Genomic DNA, 15,859 nt, shown 5'->3' with positions numbered 1-15,859 from the left:
TGTCATTTTGAACTTTAGTAATGTCAGCAACAGCATCATGTGCTGAATAGGAGCCTGATTAGAGAATGTTTGAAGAAAACCAGGTTGATTTAATCTTTCTATGCCAGGTGTTGGATTTTTTCAGCACAATATACACAGTAAGTAACTGACACAATGAAATCTCCAGCTTCAAGGAGTTCAATACATTTCAAGTTGGTTTTGTGTCAAAAGGCTGCATTTATACAAGCTGTGGTGGCTAGAAATTGTGAAGTCAGAATTGTATTTTGAGCCCATTGGAAATTTCTAAATGGGTTTCTTTTTAATTGAATGACACTTCATTGCAATGGGATAGTCACAAGGCTTCATTAAGTAGTATGCTCCTATAAACAATATTTTAACCTGTGTATCTGTCTTAAGAACACTAATTGGGTAGGGTGGTTTGTCTGGAAATTTTTGTGCATAATACAGAGCCCTCTAGCTCCTGCCAGCACCGAACTCTGTTTCACTAAGCACCATGCAAACCACTCAGCCTCCAAGCTGCGCAGCTTACATTCAGAGCCCACAGTAATAACCATCAGTGGGAAAGAGGGAAAGGGACAGAGAAGCAAAACAATTTGGTTTTGTTTAGATGATCCACCAGGGTCAGAACCAAAGCCAAAGCTTCATACTTCCTAGCCAACACCCTGTCTCCTAGACCCAGGGAAGCCAGCTCCCAAGGACTACTTTTTCCTGTATTTCTTAGTTTAAGTAATAAAAAAAAAAATTACTAAGCCTGGTTAGTGACAGGTTTCTTCCTCCCTCCCTTCCTCCTACTCTCCCTCCTCCCCTTTTCTCCAAAAGGTACTTCACTTATTGCCAGATTTATCTTGTGTGAACTTGCCACTGTAGCTCTGTCAGGTTATACAGGAGAGAAAAAAGCTTGACAGCTGCAAAACCACAGCTGTACTGTCCAACCATGCCCAAGATAGAACCAGCAAGAAATCTTTGCATAGGATTTCCTGAAAAAAAAAAATAATCACACACATGCTGGATAACACATGTGCGGCAAAGTACAATGCATTAGATGCAACAGAAATCCTGCCGATGCAAATACAGGCGATTTGCACATCTGGAAATCCACCACAGAAGTTTACGACACTCAGGTTCTATTATCCACCACTTCCAGTTGGAAAAAGATAGAATACCCAGAGATATGATAACCCTAAACAAGATTATAGATCACAGTATTTTTCTCTGACAGCTAGTCTTTAGTTTTATGGGATGAATTTGCTATGAAAAATTATATCCTCAGCAGAGCTCTATAGAGACTTCAACATAAAGGGATTCTGTAGATTAATAGTTTGTTAAAACTTAACAATATACTTTGGGGGTTTCCTTTTTGTTTATGGCCTTCTAAAAAGGATGTTTCTCAAACAACTGTTGTTGTTAAAATAGCATAAATGTTGCACAAGGAACATATACTTCAAATTCTTACTTAACATTTAATTTCTGCTTAACAGTGCAGAAATGCTCAACATAATTAGGTGACAATTAGAAACTGTACCTTGTCTGAAGTGGCTTCAGGACAGGCTATCCATTTGTTCCACAAAACACTATCAGAAAATTGCTATGACCAAAGGTCCAAAAAGCCAAGAGCTGGTTAACTCTCACATCCGAATGTCTTGTAGAAAAATCATGTTTTGTGATAATTAGTTTGTTTTCAGCAATCTTTGCCTCTGGAACTGTTTCCTAAAAGCTGTGAAACTTTTTCTTCCAAATGAAAGTTGAGTTTTCAAGGACATGACAATGATGATACACTGAAGCTAGGTGTAAAAAGCAAAATTTGGATTTTCCATTTGTCACAGGAATGAAAACAGGACATACGTTTGCCCATCAAAAAAAAAACCAAACAAACAAAAAACCTATCTCAGTTAATTTTTTAAGAGGTGGACTCCATTGTTTCATCCGCTCATTTGACAACTTGACATTTAAGCAGCTAGTGATTCTGACCAATTACTGAACTGCCTTCAAGAAAAAACTTCATTTCAGGTCCTGATGTGGTCTTTTACCTGCCCTCATTTCCTCTTGTACCGAAAATGTTCTGCACAGTTGGAGGATAGCATGTTTTCAACTGAAAACTCTCAACTGTCTAAGAAAGAAAACGTCCATCTGCTTCCCTGAAAAAGACAAGCTTTTTTGTTGTTGTTTATGTCAGTACTGGAGAGATGACAAATCTATGTGAGAATGGATTAGGTCATTTTCTGGGTCATAGAACAAAGTTATCAATTTGTTGATCAGCTGCTGAGAGATCACTTCCAGTGTTCCTCGAGACATTCAAGAGATCTCAGATGGACATTCAGATACTGGATTCAACAGATCAGCATTAAAAAATGTTTGCAAAATCAGCAGATCTGGGGGAAAAAAAAAATACAAAAAATATTTTGCTTTGGGGGTGGTTTGAGGTTTTTTGTTGTTGGTTGGTTGGGGTTTTTTTGTTTTTATATTCCCTTTTAAGTACACATCTGCAGCAATTCCTGAAAACTTTGTATCAAGACAAAGAATGGAAGCCAAAGACAACTTAGGTTAAAATAACCAGTCTTTGTACTACAAAAGAATACCCAGGGGACCTTGGGGCTATGAAAGCCTTGAACAGCTATGCAAAGGTACATAACTACTGACACAAAAAACCCACATCATTAGCTGAATGACTTACTAGAAATGTAGAGCTTTCACAGGAACCCAGCAATCTTCTCACCAAAAATTAAGCTATTTATCTTCACACAATTCCATACAGACATTTGTTTTATTTTATTTTTTTTAAGAGATTATAGCATAAATAGTGATGGTGGGAAGGGACTTAGATTCTTTGTTGCTGCTAGTCTCATTTTATTTTAGGGAGAATTTGCTATAAAGAAAACTCCAGTGGATTATATTTTGTTTCCAGGCCTTTTGTTGCAAACTAGCTGATTAAATAAGAAACTATCAATCACAGATTAAAAAAGTGTTCAAATAGAATTTAGGTATACAGATGTAGATTACCAATGCTTTAAAAAGGCACATGAACAATGACATTTACTTTGAAATACTCCTCTTTTAAAGAGCAGAAATTAAAAGATAATATTAAATTAAAAATTAAATCACAGTTTTTATCCTGTGGAAGCAGCACAGTTACGGTTACACCCATTCCCATACATGCAGCAAGTCACAAGCATCCACACTTGCTTGGGAGCATGAACACACTCACGCACACTACTGTACAGGCACAGGGTATCGCAGCTTAATTCCAAGAGAGATGACATACCTTCACTGACTATGCCTGCCAAAGATCTCGCAGTAAGTCAACAAATAGAGATTTGTCTGCTTTCCTAGACAGCGAGGAGCTACACATCTGGGGTCAATATAGCATGAAACTCAAACTAATAAGGCCTAATGAGTAAAAGGCATGCTGCTATGGATTGCTTCTCAGACAGAGATAAACTTGTAGGTTTTGCCTGTTCATCCAAAGAGCAGACTGTTCCCAAGTCAGATGCAAGCAAGATCAGAACCCAAATACAACAAATTTTCTAACTGACATTTATTCTGTCATAAAAGTGCAATTTGTCAAATGTGAACATTTCATGGAAACTCTTTCTTTTGACAGAACACAGGCAGAGGCAGGGCTGGAAGTCTGTCTGTTTTGTAACTGTTTATTTACCTTGCTCCTCAGCCATAAGGAGCTGGATGCAAGGACTTGCAGGTTTCAGAGCCGCTCGAGTTCCCAGCTGCCTGCAACTCCCAGGACAGCCTCCCACTCACCAGGGAACCCAGGGAGCCCATGAAGCTGCTGAACAAAACCGAGACAATCCTTTTACTTTCACGAGCAAGCCCCCCACATTAACAGCAGCAAAACTGTCAACCCCCATCAGCTTCACACAGCAGCGGTCAGGGATCCTGGGGAGCACTCCAAGTTTCATAAGCAAAACATTGTGATATTTTAATTGCACGTTCTGGGGGAGGGGGACAGTTTTTTATCCCAGTTTAGAACTGTCGCTGGTTTGGGATGAAAACTGGTGAATAAAAATTTGGTTTCAAGGCCAGCTCTGCCAGAACCAAGTGAATTACTGTTGTTTGGATACTTCATGATTTCCAGCAAACTACAGTGCTGTATTCCTGGAGGTTACTAGTCTGAATCAAGAGACTCACGCCAGCGTAGGGTTAAGCTATAATCCTTTCCCTCCGAGTGTGTTCTTCCTAGCAGGAAAGAGGAACTAGCTGTTTGACACAAATCCATACCCATATTCCGGGTTTTGCCAATATAAACATGTCAACCAGAGGAGGAAGCCTCATTTGGTAAAAAACTTTTTCATAGAAACAGTGGTCAGACACGATCTGATAAAGTATAAAAAGTATTTATCAAACAGGTAATTCAGTCCCTGTGCTGGATGAGCCTAGGGGACCCAGCTGTGGCTCCAAACAAAATCATTCTCATACACTGCAGGAGAATGCATGCTCTATGGCACCAGGACAACATCGTACTGCATCTTTGCTCGACATCTAACCTTACGCAGCCTTGATCTTGACTGGATTTTCCAGCACGAACAGGTAGTCTCAAGAAAGGTCCCTGTCCTGGGTTCAGCTGGGAGAGAGTTAATTTTCACAGAAACCTGGGAGGGGGCATAGCCGGGGCAGCTGACCTGAACTAGCCAAGGAGCTGTTCCATACCATGTGACATCATGCTCAGTATATATATAGGGAGCGGGCCGGGGGGGTGGATCCTTCTTTCGGTGGGGGAAGTGGCGGAGTGTCGGGTCCCGGGTGGTGAGCAGTTGCACTGTGCATCACTCCTCTTGTATATTTTTTTATTAGTGCCGTTGTTGTAGCTTCTCTTTTTGTGTTGTCCCAGGAAATCGTCCTTAACTCAACCCAAGAGGTTCCCTTCTTTTTTTTTTTCTTTTCTCCTTTCTGATTCTGCTCCACATCCCGCCGGGGCCGGGGGCGGGGCGGGAGGAGTGAGCGAGCGGCTGCGCGGTCCTTTGTTACCGGCTGGGCTGAAACCACGACAGTCCCAAACCATAGTAATTTAGTAATCCAGGTACGAGTGGGAGGGAAGTTTGCATCATTTTTATAACCTTAAAGCTTTTGCAGGACTAGAAAAATACATTATGGAACCACTACCAGTAAAAAAAAAAAATAAATAAAATAAAAAATCTGATTTTTACCATAGTTGTCTCTGTGCATGAATAACACCTTCTATATCTTTCAAGAAACATAGGTTGATTGGAGACTGCTCTGAAGCAGCATATTAACACTGCACATCGGCCTGCTCACCGATACATTCACTATCTGACTTAACCCAAGTGAGGCCCTGTGGAAAAACAGGCAAAAAAGAACAGACTAGTATAAGACTAGCTATCCCACAGCTAATACAGACATGGCTAAGTGGTGGTTTTACACAGCGCCCAGGCTTGACTGTCATGGTCAAAGGCCTGGAGTGCTCTTGTATTTAACTGGGCACAAAGACAGCAAGGTCTGTTCCCCCCAGCTGGAACAAATTGCAACCTCAATTGAGTTAATCATGGATTAAAAGCTACTCCATCTCACACCTGCTGTGGCTCCTCCACAACTAATCTCAAGGATCTCAAGTCTCTAGCCCTCACTCCACCAGCTTCCTCACAAACCCTACAAACCCACAGGGATCATCTTTCAGAGACCTCCAAGTTGCCCAGTATCACACCTTAAGTGCATGTAAGACACTCCCCGTTCCTGACTTCTCTTTCCGAGGCAGTCAGGTTTCAGTTATAGGAGACATCAGCCTGACACAGCTAAGCATTAAATCTTTGCCAATTTATGACGTTATATGCAATTTGTCCACGGAAAGGTACAATAGTTTTAGGTAACACGCATAAGGAGTTGCACGTTTTGCTCCACAGAACCCAGCAGTGATGCCAACAAGCTGCTGCTTTCAAAGGTCCAAGCTGCAGCCGAGCCTATTTCAGAGCAGTGACCCCTCCGTGGACTGGCAAAGCCCAGCAGCCACCACTAGCCCCAGCTCTGTGATAACATGATTTTCATCCATTTTGAGAACATGGAGTCTCTGCTGGCATTGTCAATACCAAACGTAGCACAGGCAACTTTTTTTTTTCCTAAATTAACTGCAAACTTAAATGTTTTGTGACAGCTGGCCTGGGAAGCTAGCTTAGCTGCTGCAAAGGTGAACTTCTACCTTTCCACCTTCAAAATTCTTTCCTCTGCAGAAAAATCATGTTTTGATGCAGTATCTCAGCAAGATAGCAAAGAAGCATTTTCCAGAAAAATGATTTTTCTTTGTTGTTGAATGCACAGTTATAAGTAACCCACAAAGAATTTTAATACCTTTGGTCATAACTCTTATTAGTGTCCTTTCTTAAATACAGTATGAAAGAGGTACTTCAGCCACCTGTCCTTAAGGTTTAGGGCTCTGTGGGTTTCCTCTCCTCTCCCTTCCCCTTCCTTGTTTTCTCTCACTTCAAAAAAATAAAGTAACACCAATTGTATCCATTTGCTGCACTGGCAAGTCTCACAAGTTAACTAAAAAATGTTATGTCTATCTATGGCAAATAGCATCTTATAACAAATTCAACACTAATGTTTAATAGGGTTTAACAAACCCAAGTCAAAGATCAAGTGATTAAAGGGGAAATGATAAATAATTTGTAACCTCGTTTCACTCTGAGCCACTTTTACCTACCCTTTCAAGTCATGCATGGCACACTGATGGCTCCTTAAAGGAATAACAGCATAATGCTACCCTTCTCCTTCCATGTATTGCAAGATAAACAAACCACCACAAACAGTTCTTATCACTGAAGTTTCCACGAAAAACAAGACCAAACGCCCTCACAAATAAAACAAGCACAACTAAAAAAAAAAAAAAAACCAACCCAAACAAATGCAAAAGTTTCCAAGCTTTATCATTGGGGCAAGGGAGTGGGGAGATGACTGAAAGGCTTTCCTTTTTACAGGTTATTTTTTAATATTTATCCCCCAAATTACATGCAGTTCAATCAGCTCCCAAAGGGAATTAGACCTTTTACAGAAAAATGTAAAGAATATGCTTTTTAATTAAAGAACAGTTTAATTCCAGATTTCTCTGGAACATGGCTGTTACCGTGGGTGCCTACTCATAATATAGAATATTATATATAGCAACAATATGTACAAGATATAACAATATATAAAACAATATATAAATATAACATGTTGTTAAGACTTAGTGAGTCACTGAAAGATTTAGGGAGTCTTTCAGTTAATACTGTAGTTTTCTTCACAGATAAAAAAACAACTTAAAAAAACCCAACAGTCTAGTTCTTTCTCATAGATTGTACAAGAATCAGCAGTATTCCAAATAAAAAAAAAAAAGTAGGTTCTGAATTTCTAGCAGCAACGAGCAATCACTGAAAAGTTCAAACTTACTGTTTTCCAAATACCATTTGCTTCTGCTTGGATTGCAAAAACACTGAGAACAAACAAAACAAGATCAAAGACAGAGTCCACAATGCAGAAAATCTTGAAATAGCAACAGAAATCTCAGAAGCAAGAAACAAAAGTCAAACAGTAGAAAGCAACAAGGAGGTAACCTGGAACAAGTCTACAAATGAGGCTTTTTGTATATCAGCACAAATATCTTACTTCTGTTTTTCCCCCAGTAACATTATTCCAGCCCATGCTGAAATGAGCCTGGATTCAGAGCAGCTCACACCAGGTGTGTCAAAAAATCCAGGGCGTGGGGGTGGAATTGTTTTGATGACATTGTCATCAGGAGTCTTACAGCTATAAACATACAGCTTTGTTAATTTTTGTATCCGAAGTTAATTCAGTTGTTACCATTCAGGAGAAAACACTGTGAAATTAATTCCCTTCCCTTCTCCCTACCTGAGTTTACTAGCGATCTCTACAGGCCCACAGCACAAACAGGTTGTTTTAGAAAGTTTTGCAGAGAATTAGAAAAGCAGCTCAGTTACCGTTCAGCCGGCAGGTTTCCAAAGGAGAACCATAAAGCAAGATGCTGTGTTGCAGTATCAGGGCTGAGGGTGAACAACCTCTGCCTGTGCCAGGCGGAGAGAGCCCCTGCTCCCACAGACCTCGCTGGCAGGTCACTGCACCCTGGCACTCCTCCACCTGTTTCAGGCAACAGCTTAAAGCCACCTGTTAGAATTTTAAATTAGGCCAATTAATTTAGACCCAGGTGAATGAGGGTGTATTCACACCAGCCACAGCCTGACCATTAGAAATAGGAACTGGTGGGAGACAGGAAGTAACAAAGCAGCTTAGGGTCAAAAAAATCCACCTATAGCCTTGTAAGTGTGGGGCAAACAAACTGCTCACCTAAGGGAAAAAGGGGCAAAAGTAGCTGTAAACACAGGGCTTAGAGCGAGGCCCTGGGCGTATGTTAGTCAGTAAAATTAAGTTACTCCAGCAAAGCAATTCAAGGTCTCGGCAGTGCTCAGTGCTGGAACACACTCATTGAGCCCAAGCCCATTACAGGGTCCTGAGAAGGAAAGCTTTCTCTGCAGCACTTGTGAACACAAACATGCTTTGCAGTCCACACACTCTTCAGAACCAACAGCCCAGCATCAGCGGAGCCAGGCAGAACAAAAGAAGAAGGAGACCACAGGGATTTAATTTCAGCTATGAAAGAAAATAGTGGTAGTGACTCACACAAATCCTTTTCCCTTTGAGTGAATACTATAAAGAATAAGCAGCAGCTCAGTAGCTAGAGCCGTGGTTCTGCTGATTAAAGCAGCGAGTTTTTGTCAGTGCCCTCAAGCCCCATTAGACCCTGCCTGGGCTGATCAGGTTACAGAAAGAGAGCTGAGAACCTGTACTGCACTTGTGTGGGAAATGCTTGGCAACACAGCAGGCAAAGGGTTAAACACACTGGGGAAGTGCACAGAAATTGAAATACTTTGTCCCAAGAGGCTGACACACACACCCTGGAAACCTGCAGACTGTTCTGCAGCCAAATATTAAATGGTCACCTTCGTTTTTCTTTAGTTAGAGATGACAGACAATTGACAGACACTTAAAGTAGCATCTTCAAAGCTCTACTTAATTCTCTATGTCTGAACAGTTCCATGGCCCACTTTTTAATTACTGCATCTAATGGAGGTAGATGAAAAATGCTAAGCTTTGAGACAGTGAAGTCTGTTCAGTTCCTATTGTTTTGCTATTTATTTCCACAGTGGAAGACCATAATTTGTGGCACTCCACCCTGCCATGTGCATTCAGAATAATTTTCTATAATACAGCACTCTTAAGAGAACAGACTTGTCTTGCATTTTAAAATACTTCATTTGCTGCTGTTTCATTAAGTACCCTTGGAACCCTGGAAACCTGAAATCTAGCCACAGCTGGGGCCTAATCCTGCCGCACAGAACAATATGACAAACCCCTCAGACTCCAGGAAATTGCTTAAATAAGGAAGAACCTCACCACTGATTTCTTGTATATTCTATTACAGAATACAGCTAACAATTTGATTTTGCAGGAGCCAATGCAAATTGGCCTGGATGGACTTTCAAGATATTACAAGCAGGAGGAAAAGGAGTAAAGAAATCAATATTTTAAGAGAATGACTGACCATTGTCTTTCACAAAACCAAATGTAAATTTAGGTGCCTGAAAAAGGATGCACAGGACAAGGTTCCCCAAAACACAGGAATTATCTAGGAACACAAGTCCCACAACTCAGCTTTGCATCTAATGTCCACAGGGACTGCCAACCATGTAGACACATTGAACTAGCTTTAAACACCTAGCATGCTTTGGGGACCATGTTACAGCAGCAATTTCAGTGGCCACTTTTTCCACAGGTGATGACCACAGGCACTTTCTGCTAACTTGTGTTTTACTGTTTGACAGCAGGATAGATAGGGGTCCTTTTCTTTTTCCCTTTTGTTCCCCCAAAGAGATGGATATTGCCTCCAAGTGAGCTAGGTTCAGCTATGTGCAGAAAATTCTATGCAGACCTCAACATCCCAAACTGCTTTTTCACAGCATCCAAGAATGGGGAAGAAGTATTCTCCCCTTTCAAAAGACTGAAAATCCAGCTTTTAAATTTTTATATGTAAACCTACATACACATGCAAGTTTCTTATCAAATGTATCTCATTCTAGTCTAGAACAAATATCTGGGGCCAGGCTCAGCATAGGATTTATGGTTCTAAAGCAAGACTCAGATGGAATATATCTGTTCTCCACCAAAATTGCAACTCAGGGTAAACAAAGGATCCTGCTCAATTCTCCCTTGATTACCTGCACTATACCATGAAATGTCAAGCTTGCATTTTATAAAAACTAATCATAAGATAAATAGTTCATATTTTGAGGGTGCAGAATACCAGAATTTCCAGGCAAATAACCTAACTTTTAGGACATAGGGTACCTCATCCCTTTGTTCTATTTGGTCTTATGGACCTCTTCTCATTGCAAGCACCTTCCTTTAAAAAAAAAACAAAAACAAACAACAACCAAAACAAAAACCCCAGAGTGTTGAAAGGAAAGAACTGGAGAGTGCCATTCTCAGCAAGACAGGTAGCTTTCAGTTTTCTCAGAGAGGGCAGAAAACGAAATGAACAACTTTCACATCCTGACAAAATACCCAGATTCTATGTGCAGGCAAGAGCGGCCAGCACCTACCCCACATTTGCCACATTTTAAAAGAAAGGCAGACAGCGGTACTTCCTTACATGCATTTTCCAACTGTCTTCCTCTCAAGCAGCTCTTCATCCAGCACACTGGTTTTATACAGGAGGGCTGAGGTGTGGTAATATGGGTGCCATTCTGGCACATTGCAAAATTACTCTAACATGTCTCACTCATAGCTGTGCATCCTCTGTGCCTATGACCTACAAGGCAAACTCCTCCATAAGCAATAGCCCTTAACATCCTAATTTCCCTCTACTTTCTACAACCTTGCATTTTCAGTCTCCCCTCAGAGCAGGAGAAAGGACCTACATTCCTGTATTTCTCTTTCAAAGGTTAACTGCAAGGTAAAGCATAGCTGCAGTTCCACAGCACTGCAGGGGGGGAAACAGCAAGAACAAATGAAAATAAGAGCTGGGAATAAGAGGAAATCCCTTAATCTAGTTTAGCTTGTTTGGTCTTTTCTCCTGCTGCCCATGAAGAAAGCAATCACCGGGGGGGGGGGGGGGGGGGGGGGCAGAAATAATAGTTCAACAATCACAGTTTATTCCTGGGACACAGAATGAGTCCCTTAAGCCATTTCTTGTCAACTGGGTGCCATTAGACCACTGCCAGCCAACCTGTGACTGATTTAAGGTAACGCAGGTGCAGCAATCATCAGCCAGCAGGCACTGAGGCAAGATGGGCTCACTGCTCTAGAAAGACCCTGCAGAAAAAAAAATGTGCATCATTTCAGGAAGCAAGATGGTGGAAAGAAACAGACTGCAAAAAGTTGATAGTCACCTTGCTCATACCTGGCCAGGTCCTGATCTCTAGGGAGACTGTGCTCTCTCCATCCTGTCATGTTTATTTCAAGAGTCTGAATGTTTACTTGAACTAAAGTTATGATATAGAGAGTATACTCTGGACATTCAGCTTAATCCCTGATCCTGGGGTTGGGGGTTTTTTGTGCATATGCATGTCACCCATTAAAAAACAAGCTGAAAATAGTGATTCTTAAGAGCACAAAAGCCTCTTTTTCTGCAAAAGAAAATTGTGAAATCAATCCAAGTTGTCTTTCTTGAAATATTTAGACATATGTGTACCAGCCGCTAAGATCTTGCTTTAGCACTAGTGAACTATTATGACAATGTAGGGAGGACTCTTCATTTACAGGTTTTAGGTAACAGGTTCCACCTACTGATGTTTGCAGCATAGTTTCTCTCAGGGCCTTTAATGTTGTTGCTGTTCTCTTACATGAGAGATGTTGCTCACCCTGCCACAATCCCTTGCAAAACATCTATGGCTTACGCTGGATCATAGCATATCCCAGGAAAGTATTTCCAGTGCTGATCCCAGTATTAGTATTAAGAATCATATTCTTCTACCACACAAAAATAGGATTCCTTTCATCTATCTCCTGATTCTTTAAGTCACTGGCATTTGCACTATTGAAGTCTTCTCTATAGCTTTGAGGGTAGAATCTCTTTTGTTAGTGTTCTTAAAGATGAGGTTGTCACAATTACACATCTCCAGGATCTGGGGATTTAAGAAAAATGTTATTGGGATACTAATAGACTCAGGATAAAGACTGCCTCCATCTGCTTTGAGTTTCCTCCAGTGTCACCGATGTGGTTTTAGTACTTGTAGTTTACTTACAGCCTTGGTCTTGGACTCTCCTTGCCAACTTGATGTGAAACAATAAAATCATGAGGAAACAGCCACCAATGCAACACAGAAGGTCTGGTTATCTTGACAAGAATAAATTTAAGAAAGAACAAACTCTTATGATAACCTATACCTATTGTAAGAATTTTACATTCAATTACATTATATTCCCTGGGCAGTGGTAGGGACCCCTCAGCATTATTTAAGCATCATTATTTTAGCATTTAAATTGGTTGATTTCTCAAGTACCTCCACATGCAGAAAATCTGCATGTAGAGAAAGCCATGTATGTGTACATACATATGCATACACACATCCACACTAGTTTATCAAACATCAATGTTATAAAACTTCTTAAAAGCACAGCAGAAGCCTGTCAGTCAAATAGCTGGAAAGGATTTTTATATTTCCCCCTCACTAAATATGAATACATTACTTGGAGACAAAAATAATAATGCTTTTCTTGGTTCATGTTTTATGCAAAAATCAGTTTTGGTAGATGAGAGAGTTTTATCTAAGAAGTAGATTTAGTGAAATAACTCAATTCTGTTCCTAGCTTCTAGACTTAAGTAACCTTGTGCAACTCACTTAACCTCTCTATACCTCCTTTAAAATATCAGAAGAGAAAAAAAAAAAATATCCACCTTAAGAAGACGTTCAGAAAGCCTCAGGTAGAAAGACTACATATATTTATTTGAGGTTCAGTTTGTTGTCACTTATATTAACAGGGCATAGTCATGTGTGGACTTTGGAAACAGCTGATACGCCTATTTATCAGTTGGCTACTTCTATTACAGCTGTGCCTCGGTAATTAATCACATGATTGCTCCTCATATGCCATCCAGCAATGTTTTAAATCAAGCCAGAGGACTTTGCACTGAAGTAGATTAGGAGCCCCCGTGTTAAAGCAGCACTGCTTCAGGGACAATAGCAAGTAGGCAACAATCACAACAGCCATTACTCAAGTTCTCATGGGGTTATGCCCTTTGATCAGATACAAAATACAATACATGTGCAAGCAAGCGTTTTTCCTTTTTTCAATGTCAGTGTTCATGAATACTTAATAGGAAAGACTTTGCATCTTTTTACACCATTAAGCAAGGATTAATTTTTTTACACATATTCATTTCCAATGGGAGGAAAAAAACCACAAAAAATTCTCTTCCATTAACATGAGCTTTTTCAGTATGTTTTCACACCATTTGGTGTGAAAAAGCACTCTGGCTTTCTAGTTGGCTTGACTGAAACAAAACCTTGCTGTGAGCTTTTTAACATAAGAAGTTGAATATTTCTGAATTCTTTCTATCCTGTGCCCTTGTGAAGAAAACGCAGTTGCTACAGTACAGCAGAATCCTCCCCGTCCCCCCCGCCCTCCACTGCTGACCCCTGCATATATGACCAAGCTCCTCTGTTTATTAAAAAAGAAGCTGAACCTGTGCTGCCATCCCTCTTCCCCAGCTGACTTCTTGTCAGACCACCAATGGTACATGCTCAGGACTGAATCTGACTGTTCACTTCCATGGGAGCTGAATCCCGCTCCCCATTTCAATGAGTTACTAGGAGAAGGAGTATATGGTGCAGTATGCAAGTATAAAAAGGTATCTGAGGCAGGGAACATCTTTTAGTTTTAAGACTGTACAGTATTTTGGAGAGTAGGGCTGGGAACACCATAAAAGTGCATACTAGTAATATCTGAAACAAAGCAGCTCTACAGGTAACAATAAGACAAAGAATAAGCTTTCAGCTTCTTTTGCTTCTTTGTCAGAATATACAAGTTACAATAGATAACATCAGCCTGAACTTTTAGAAAGGATAACTGGTTTAATTACACCATTTTTTTTTAATCTTTCTGAAGAACAATATACACAATTACTTTCAAGACTACAAAACACAGTATTACTTCTCCCTCCTACTACAATATATCAAAGTCAAGGACAGCATAAGACAAAAGTTCAACTTTGCTTAACTCTCTTGTTTTAAAGCTTCTAAAACTTATTGTTAACAGGTCCGGATGTTGTGATTTTGGAATCAAATCAACATACAGAAAAATCACATTGTAGAAATTTAACTTTGGTACTCTGCTCATTTTTCTCTTTCATGGCTTCCTGTTGGAGAGTAAAAAGCAGTTGCTACCTCCTTCACAGAATGAGATAATGACTTTGTGTCAACTCTTTTCCCTTCTCTTAATAATTTACACTGTAAGAGTAAAAAAATGCTCAACATGCTGGCCATGTGGTAGTTCTCTGAGGCAAGTGCTGCATTGGTTCTGTACCTGGTATACAACTCCAAGGCCAGCCTTTTCAAGCGGCTTTCAATTCCAGATTATTCTGGTTCCAAATAACTAAGTCCTGATTGGCTATCATGGCAAACAAGTGCAAATCTACCCAAACTCAGTCACTGTAGGTGCTCACCATCCCTGAAAAATCAGATAATATGCTGTCAAGGTCACACACAACCCACAGTAGCAGAAATTAAGATGAGAGAGATGAGAGGGCATTCTCTTTGCCTTTTTTTTTTTTAAGAACCTCCCCACTTTTGCAAAAATATTTCATTTAAGTATTTTTTTTTAAACTTCAGAGGCTTAAAATCTATATTCTCCTCCCCTCTATAGTCAGAGGAATAAAACCAGTGTCTTCTGCCCTCCAAAATTTCTCAAAACTATCCACTAAACCTTCTTTCATGTTTACCCTTACATGAAAAACAGCCAGTAAAAGAGCTTGAGACATTTAATTTAAGCATTTTGAGTTTTCCTGCAGTGAAGGAAGAGGACGGAGTCATGGTATTTGACAGAGTTTGTGTGTCCTGCTAGTGACAGAAGGCAGCACTGCCTGAGCCAGTAGCAGACCACTACATCCTCCACAGGAGCAGCAGCACAGTCGACATCATGGAGTATGGCTGAGCAAGAACTGATTTGGCCAAATGGAAAGTGTGCAGAAAACAAATATTGCTTCAGTTTTGATATGTATGATTTGTAGAGGGAGTGTACAATAAGGCAGGGGAAAGGATATTGAGTGAAATGGAAAACATCCATTTTCAGTCAAAGTGAAAAGTTACAATAGATGTGAAAGGTTTGTTGTGTTTGGGGGTTATATGACTGTTTTGCTTATCACTTTTCTCCACATTTTACCTAGGTCAAGTATTTTAAAAAGCTAAAAGCTATTTTGAAAAAAAAAAGTTTAAAAGGACTTTAAAAAAAACCAACCAACCACCACTAACAGGGAGATTAATTAATTTAGCTTTACAAAATGAATCATTTTAACATTTCTAATATGTGCATCTTTTCTCACCAGAACGATTTGCTGGTCTTGACCTGATTTCACAAGTGATGTTCGTATGTCTCTCCACAATTCCAGTACCGAGTGCATTTACGCTTTGTCAGACTAATTTTGCTGGGCACTACCTGGATGTGAGGATGCCCGCACACCCCAAAGACCTTTGTCTTCTTCGCTTTGGAGGAAGAGCAATTACTATGGAAACAGAAACAGGGTCCCAGCCTCGCAGGTCAGAGCAGCACCACAGGTACCCAGCCCTATCCAAACTCCAGCAGGTCCTGGTGCTGGCTGAGAAGATACATGTTTCCTGTTCCCAGGCAG

The sequence above is a fragment of the Buteo buteo genome, chromosome 2, assembly GCF_964188355.1.
Source record: "Buteo buteo chromosome 2, bButBut1.hap1.1, whole genome shotgun sequence".
In the NCBI taxonomy this organism is placed as follows: Eukaryota; Metazoa; Chordata; class Aves; order Accipitriformes; family Accipitridae; genus Buteo; species Buteo buteo.
The sequence above is the reverse complement of the archived record's forward strand: the minus strand, read 5'-3'. Positions refer to the sequence as shown.